Here is a 9,382-nt window from a genome sequence, read left to right on the forward strand (position 1 = left end):
TAAAACATACATGATCTGTTTAAAATTTTAGGTCATAGAATCTACATTGATTAGCTCTTTGGCAACAAATTATAAAAAGTTTACAAAAACAAAGATTTAGGCTCTAAAATCTAAGGTGGTTAAGATAACTTCTATATAGTAAACTATTAAAGCAGCATGCATCTACCGTATATGTAGTACTGTAACTATGGTATAAAAGCATCGTATGTATCGTTAATGCTCCTAATGTCACAAAGATATTTTATCAAACAAAGAGATTATATATTTTACTAATCTGTCCAGTAATCATGTTAGTGTACCTGTTGTTACAGGAAAACTTTTATCAATAGTTTTTCAACATATTATTTTGTATTTGTGTCTTATGGACAAATAAATCTTAATTCTCTATAAGACAGTAATATTACATTTATAATTCTATTTATCACCATGTCTTCATTTCTGTTTGTTGTTAAGGTGAAATGCTTGACTACAAATTCATATAAAAGGCCAGTGTGTTGTTACACAGTACCATTCTGTTGACAACATTAAATACTGGAAATTTATATTACTTTTCTTCTTCATTTTCAAGGTAAGCATTTCATATGTTTATTATTGTCAATTTTGTCTGTAACTTTGTACAATGATTTTTAATAATTCTTAAGCAATTCCTCAAAAAGTTATTTTTATCAATTAATTTGTTGACAACTTCTCACTGAGCAATTTTCATGTATTTTCATTATATTTTTATGTTTAATTTAAATGTTTATTTTATATTTTGTATCTTATCACTTCTTTCTAATATTTGTCAATTGTATTATTATGTTTCAATTCATAAAGTGTAATGTTCTTTTAGTTCCTTTCATTCTTTTATTCACATACATTTTGTTCTTACAATTATTCATTATTTTTCTCATGTTTGTATTTATCTTTTCATTAGACCATTCTGTTGACAACATTAAATACTGGAAATTTATATTACTTTTCTTCTTCATTTTCAAGCTAAAAATCTACACGGTTGGTGAATAATTCCCCATAGTAACTTGCCGAAAACCTCTCACTCATAAAAGAAAACTTCGCTCAAAATCCCGCAGACTCTTAAAAGACAACCTCGCTGAAAACCGTAGACTCTTAAGAAACCTTGCTGAAAACTGGTGGAGATGCCGAAGTAAACAACAACACTGCTACAGATTCCCGTGATAAATTTAGGGAAAAGGGACTCCGAACCCCGGAATTCAAAAAGGGGCCACATTTTGTTCAGCCCGGCCCCCAAATTTTCAAAGAAAAAAAGGAAGTAAAAACCAAGCAGCTTTGGGAATCAAAAACCTAAACCCATTTACAGTTAAAGGGTGGGCCCAAATGTTTATATATTTGGAAAAATTTTTGACCCGTTAAGAGACGAACCTCATTTTTGGTTAAAGAAATATATTTACTATGGTCACGTTATGAAGTTAAAAGAAATTGATCTAGCCAATATGTTCGGATTATATTTGTTAGGTTCAGCATTCAATTGGTTTTTTCACTTGCCAGATGAGGTCAAAAATGATTTTAAAACTCTAACAGACAAATTTATTCTTCAATTTGGTAAAAGAATAGACCCTATTCAAATTCATGCAGAACTTTTTCAAATGAAGCAAGGTATCAAACAGTCTATTCGAGATTTTATAACTCAGGTTCAGCAAAAAGCTAGGCTAGGAAAAATCTCTGAGGAAATTATTTTAAGTGCAATTATCAATGGGGTACTTCCACACATTAAAGCCGATTTAAGACGAAACCCACCATCATCTTTAGACGCTCTACTCAATACTGCTGAATTGTCAGAAAGTGCAAACTCGGTCATGCCCGCACAGGTCAATTTTTCAGAACAAGCACTAAGTGAACTTCTCAATAAGGCTATGGGTGTACACCTAGCTGAAATAAAAGGTCAAGTGAACCAAATTGCTCAAAACCAAGCTTCAGTCAATGCTGTTCATCATTTGCAACAAACATCACACAAATCTGATACATATAGACAGCATCCCAGGTCAAATTTCAAGGATCACATGTCACGAGGGCTTTTCAATTCTAATAAAGAAAAATCCTTACACATATGTTATCGTTGCGGTCGAAAGAACCCTAAACACGCCGCTAATGAATGCTATGCTTTGAACAAAGATTGTCATAAGTGTGGCAAGAAAGGTCATATCGCCCCGATTTGTCAGGGTAAACAAAAAAGTCAATAGCAATCTTTGCCTGCCAGTGGTCTTAGGGGGAGCCATTTGGAAAGGCCAAAATCACATTTTAGCAAAACACACAACAAATATAAAACAAACATGAAAAAGGTTTCATCGCATTCAAAACAACATACTTTTACTTCAAAAAATAAATCAAATTCAATGAATGACAGAAATGTTAAATCAAATGTTCCCTCAATTGCCAATGTTACTGTGAAAACTGCCATAGAAAATAACTACATAGATATAAAGATAGGGAATAACTCTGTTCGTTGTCTTGTTGATTCCGGATCAAGCTTATGCTGTGTGAAAAAATCACTTCTTGAGAAAATTTTCCCCCATCCACAATCCCTGCAGAAAAGTGAACATTCACATGTAGTAGGTGTTAGTGGAAAACTTATTGAAGTGAAAGGTGCCATTACATTAAACCTAAACATAGGTAACTCTACATTTACACAACTTTTTCATGTCTTTGATGAAATTCATCATGATCTTATCATTGGGATAAACTTCCTAAGAAAGCACAAATGCAGACTTAACTTTGAAACCTCTATGTTTGAGAGTGAGTCTGGTGTTCCGTTTGTAAACTTTGTTTCAAGTTTAAGAACTGGGCTTGCTCGCCTTAAGAAATCAGTAACCTTGCAACCTATGTCTGAAACTGTAGTCCCTATCAAAGTGTCCAAGGTTCCCATGAATACAGTCATGTTACTAGAACCAGTGCAATCACTTATCACACGACAAGTTACATGTGCACGAACCCTTACAAAACCTGAAAACAGAACCTCTGTCTGCCGAATCCTGAATCCTTTACCAATAAAAGTCACCCTGAAAAGCAACTACGTAGTTGGTAAACTGACTCCTGTCAATGAAAATTCTATAAGGGTATTTGATGCAAGTGAAGAGAATGACATTAATCTTAGTCATGATGTAGAAGTTGGTGTTAATTCGGCAATTCCTCAGGCTGTTGATTATGATTCTGTCATAAATGACCTTGGTATCTCCTTGGAAGGCAGTACCTTGAATCCACAGCAATTAATTAAAATCAAAAAGTTTATCTATAACAACAAAGACATGTTCGCAAAAGATACTTCACAGTTAGGTTGCACTAAGTTACACTTTCATAAAATTGAGACTGGTGATGCACTTCCCCAAAGGCAAAATGCCTATAGGTATCCTCCTGCAGTTAAAGTTGAGATTGAAAAACAAGTCGAAGATTATTTAAAAAACGACTTCATAGAACCATCAAATGCAATGTGGGCAGCCCCTGTTGTAATGTGCAAAAAGCGTGACGGAAGTTATCGCTTTGCAATAGATTATAGGAAACTGAACTCTGTTACTAAGCCAATCAACTTTCCTTTACCTAGGTTCGAAGATGTAGTAGACTCTGTTGCAGAAAACAAGTCAAAGATATTTACAGTTTTAGATCTTAGGGCTGGTTTTCATCAAATACCCCTGGATCCTGAAACCAAACAAAAATCAACTTTTATTTGTCATAAGGGTACATACAACTTTAAGAGACTCCCATACGGGTTACGCAATGCTCCTGTTGCTTTCCAATGCCTCATGTCGTCAGTTTTGCAAGGAATTAACTTCAAATTTGCATTAGTTTATGTTGACGATATTCTCATCCACAGTTCCAACTTAGAGGAACACCTTGTACATTTGCAAATGGTGTTTGATAGACTACGTGAAGCAGATTTAAAGTTACAACCTAAGAAATGCAAGTTTGCAGCACAGAAGGTTGAATACCTTGGTCATCTTTTCTCTGCCCATGGTATAGAGGTTAATCCTGCAAAAATTCAGGTTGTTAAATCATTTCCTGTCCCTAAGAATCAAAAGAATGTCAGAGAATATCTTGGTTTATGTAACTACTACAGGAAATTTGTTTTAGGGTACTCTGATATTGTTAGACCTTTAAATAACCTTTTGAAAAAAGAAGAGAAATTTAACTGGACAAATGAATGTCAACAGGCCTTCGATACTATGAAAGAAAGGTTAATCTCACCCCCAATTCTTGTACTTCCTGACATGTCTAAACCATTTATTCTTTCTACTGATGCCTCATTATCCGCAATAGGTTTTATCTTGGGTCAGCTTGATGATGTTGGTCATGAACGCGTTATTGCTTACGGAGGCAGAGCTCTTAGAGGAAATGAAAAGCAATGGGGTATCTATGACAAGGAATGCTTAGCTCTTGTAGAAGCTGTCAAGCAATTTCATCCTTATTTGGCAAACTCAGCTTTCAAAGTATTTACTGACAATATAGGTGTTAAATACATTCAGGGACTTAGAACAATTGAAAATGGAAGGAAGGCTCGTTGGTCTACCCTTCTCCAACCATACAACTTTGAGATAGTACATAAAGCTGGGGTGAAAAATCAAAATGCTGATGCTCTAAGTAGAAGATGTTATGATACCATCTCTTCCCTTTCTCCGGAATTGTGTGAACTTCATCTTGAATCTGAAAATGTTAGCTCAGTAGCCACTGACATCCCCTTTTTAGCATCACTAGACATTGAGGATGAGACTGAACCTTTAATACCATCTAAGGAACCTATAACCCATGAAAATTCAGAAGTATCAAAACTGCAGTGGGAATGTCCAGACTTGAAACCTATCTTAGACTATTTGATTAATAGAAAGATTCCCGACTCAAACATGGAAGCTAAAAGGTTAATGATATTTGCAGAACAATTCATAGTAAAGGACAGTTTACTTTATCATTTCATGGACCCAAATATCAGGAAACATAAAAGGCTTACTGAAGGGTCATACTCTCAATTAGCAGTCCCCAAAGTCTTGAGAAATGATATCATCTTATCTTATCATGATGGCAATGCTCATCTTGGGTTTGACAAAACCTATGCAGCAATTAGAAAAAAATATTATTGGCCCAGAATGTACACTGATATTTCTTCTCATGTAGAAAACTGCACCACTTGTCATAAATCAAAAAGAAGTTATGCTAACAATAAAACTCCATTATGCCCAATACCTGTGGCTCCACATCCATTCTCAAGAATTCATATGGACATCTTAGGACCATTAACAGTCACAAAAGACAAACATAAGTACCTTCTTGTCATTGTGGATTCCTTCTCAGGATGGTGTGAAAGTTTTCCCTTGAAATCTCAAGAAGCATCTGTTATTGCAAAAGTTTTATATGAACAAATCATTTGTCGCTATGGAGCTCCTGATGTTATTGTTAGTGATCGAGGTAGCAACTTCCTTTCAAATTTAGTTGCCTCCTTGTGTGAACTATTTCAAATTACACGTCACCATACATCATCTTACCATCCCCAATCAAATAGCACTGTAGAACGGGTGAATGCTTCTATTGGTCAAGCCTTAAGATCATTTTGTAATAACTGTCAAGATGACTGGGATCAATACATACCCTCTATCATGATGGCTTTTAGAAATGCTGTTTCGTCCACTACAAATTTTACTCCTTTCTATGTCCTGTTTGGTAGAGAAATGCGAACTCCTTTAGATACTGCTTTAACCCCGAAGTCAACATTACCAAATTCAGTCAAAGAATATATAAATGATCTTGTCGCAAAACTGAAATTGACTAACATGCTTGTTTCAGCAAATCGTATAGGAGAACAAGCTCGGCAAAAAGAAAGATATGATACAACAGCCAAAATACCAAATTTTGCTGTTGGAAACAAGGTTTATGTACGAAATGAGACTGTCACCAAAGGCCTCTCTAAAAAGCTTTCTCCAAAATATAACGGCCCATTTGAAATTGTAGACCTTGGTCCTAATTACACCTACCAACTGAAAAGGTTATCAGATGGAAAAGTCCTAAGCAGCCTTTTCAATGCAGCAAGGTTGAAACTATGGCATGAGAGAAATGTGCAAAACTCTCAGCAGCCTAACTTGGGCCCACATCCCATAAGCAATGACTCAGCAGCAGAAGTCTCTAATAATAATACAGGCAGTCCTGTGACTTTTCAAACTCAGCAGTCCCATGTCAGTAACAAAGTTGTCGAGAAAATTGTGTACATGCAATGTAGAGGTCAAACAAGATGGTACAGGGTCAAATGGGTTGACCATCCTATGAATCAATGCTCTTGGGTCACCAGTGATCTCGTACCACAAGATCTACTGAATAAGTATCATGAAAAGTTTAATTTTAGAGGTCGCAAAAGAAAAAGAAATCTTAGACCCTTGATACAAAAATGAATATTTGTATTCAGTACCTACATATTAAGTATTTAACACTTTATTCTATATAACCAACTTTCTCAATCTTAAATACAGTTACTTTCAACAAAATTCTGGTCCTTCTTGTTCCACCCCAAAATGTTGACATAAAATGGTTAAACTACTGTAGAAATGTGGCTTTTCTTGAATAAGCAGGTTACACTTTAGAATTGTAAAATAATTTATAAGTAATGGGCAGGTCTCATGAAACAAGTGCTAACAGGTAATTACCAACTTTACAATTCCTATAACTCTACCCTTCTTATTCACAGAACCCTTCTTTTTCTACTTCCAGGAGTATTCCTGTTTCTACTCTTGGTAGTAGTTATACCTACTTTGTCTGGGGAAAGATTGGAACAAAGACTTAATTATGGAACCATATTTAAGAATGAAGGAAAACTCAAGTTTGCGGATGATAACTGGAAACATACCTTTGCCATGAAGCTTCACTTTCCAGATGAATCATTTCTGAATCACTTTCCTACATGCGATTGTCCAGATCTAAAACAAACTTGGGCTAGTATGTCCCAGTTACATAATGACACTTTGTTGCAAATTAACAAGTCCTTACATCATATCAATGTTCTATTACCAAATGCTGAAACACATTTTAGTTCAAATCGAAAGAAACGTTCATTGCTACCTATAATTGGAACAATTAGCAAGGGCTTATTTGGACTGGCAACTACAAGTGATGTTCAAAATGTTGCAAACCATGTTAATGCTTTAATTCGAAGAAGCAAAGCTCTTTCCTCTAGTTTTATTAATGATAATAAACTTCTTTCATCTTTTATCAAACATACGGATAGCAGAATTTCTAATTTATTTACATCTGTAAGGGAAAACCATGAGTATCTGACAAAACTCACAGTTGAAATAACAACCTCCGCAAAGACTTACCAACGACAACAAATGCTTATAATACAAACCCTCACAAAGACTCTCCGATATGACAATTATTTAAGAAAAGCATATTCTGACATGCTTGAAGGTGTTACTTCACTAGTCCAAGGGACATTTTCAGAAAAAATAATCCCCTACAATGTACTTTTAGCAACTATTCAAAATATAACTTCTGCAGTCAATCCAAAAGGTTACTCATTATTTTCATCTGACCCTTTGTTTTATTATGCGAATGCCAAAGTTCACGTATTTCGGCATGATCAATCTATTTTTATAACAGTTAAATTCCCCTTATCTCATTCTAATTTATTGATGAATTTCTACAAAGTGTTTTCTTATCCAGTACCAATCAATAACTCGTCACCTCATAGTTCTACAGTCCTCAACCTACCTGATCACTTGGTGGTAACAAATGACATGAAATATTACACAGAGTTAAATTCTATCAGTCTAGCAACATGTAAATCTTTTGGAACTATGACATTATGTCCTTTTATGCTACCACTTAAGCATTTAGGGAACCCTTCATGTTCCGTCAGCTTACTCATTGGAAACACATCTAATATAAATAAATTTTGTGATTTTGGGTTTTTCCCAAATAAAATATCACCACAAATTCAACAATTAAACCAAACCCATTTTCTTGTATATAACACCTCTGAATTAACCCTTTCTTGTATGGGTGTAAAGCAAATTATTTCAGGATGCCATTTTTGCTTAATTACTGTTCCCTGCAACTGTACCATAAATACAACAACAACTTTCATACCGCATAGAGCCTTAAATTGCCACCATCATTCAACACCAATCACCCAACTTCACCCAGTTAATTTAGCCCTTCTGCAGCAATACTTTAGTAATGAAATTCTTCAGTCAATCCAAGCACACACTAGCTATCCATCACCTTTAAATATATCAGTGCCTGATTTTAACATTTTTGAACACAATTACTCTCAAATAATTGCAACTGAAAAATATGAACACCTCAGTTTAAAAAAAATGGCAGAGCAAGCAAAACAAAATAAACTTGTTTATACATCATTAGCAGATCCTTTACTGGCTATGAAGGTAGAATCTGACTCCTCCTTTCCTTGGGTTACTGTGTTAGCTATTGTCTCTACAGTACTCACCATCGGCTGTAGTATTGTGGTCATGTTTTTATTTCAAAGGTACAGACATATAAACAGACTTCTATTAGGGTCAACTATCATAGCACAAGCCAAAGCTTTTACACATGACCTACCAAGTTTTAAATTTACTACGACAACTATGCCATCGTCTGTTTCTGACTCTGAGAACTTTACCTTAAATATTGGAACAATTTCAGACTCTCATGTGTTTGCTGTAATATTATTCGCAGTTATCTTCATAGCGTATAAACTGTTTCGTTCTTGCTACCAATCAACACAAGCAAGTACTCTTATACTTGAAGTTACAAATGGTGCATCATCCATTCAAATCCCATGCTTAAAGTTACCTAAATGTGTCCAACATCTAGATTTCAATGCTTCTGATTATGTTAAAAACATTGTAATCTCCAAGAGCACTTTCCCAAAATTATCAATTGACTTTGGTGATTTTAGTATCTATAACCGCATCACAAAACAAAATGTTGAATTACTAACTACACACTCACTCAATCCATTTCAAGCTTACAAACTGAGATCAATCACAGATAAACCATTTCACATGGCATTATGGGTTAAACATAATCACACATGTATGCCAATACATCCTACATGCACAACATTACAAACAACACCATCTTCGAACATTTATCCCTGTTTAGACCCTTCAGCAAAACTTCTACAGAATCCATAATCCTTAATATAACGAAACTTCTAAAGCAAACTCTTTAAAATAATATATAAAACAAGACATCAATAAAGCAATTTGCTTCCTACAATCTTTAAGACTATCAAATGATTAAATAGATCAACATTATTTTAAGCGTTTAATTATTTTTGCAATATAAGAAATAATATTCATTTTATTTTATATAAATATTTTTGCAGTATTGTTTAATAACTAGTATTGTCTATTGTAAGAGGTTCAAAGGGTCAATCCCACTTTTCAAC

Source organism: Ruditapes philippinarum, unplaced genomic scaffold (assembly GCF_026571515.1).
Source record: "Ruditapes philippinarum isolate M1 unplaced genomic scaffold, ASM2657151v2 ctg3909_1_1_1_1, whole genome shotgun sequence".
Taxonomy (NCBI): Eukaryota; Metazoa; Mollusca; class Bivalvia; order Venerida; family Veneridae; genus Ruditapes; species Ruditapes philippinarum.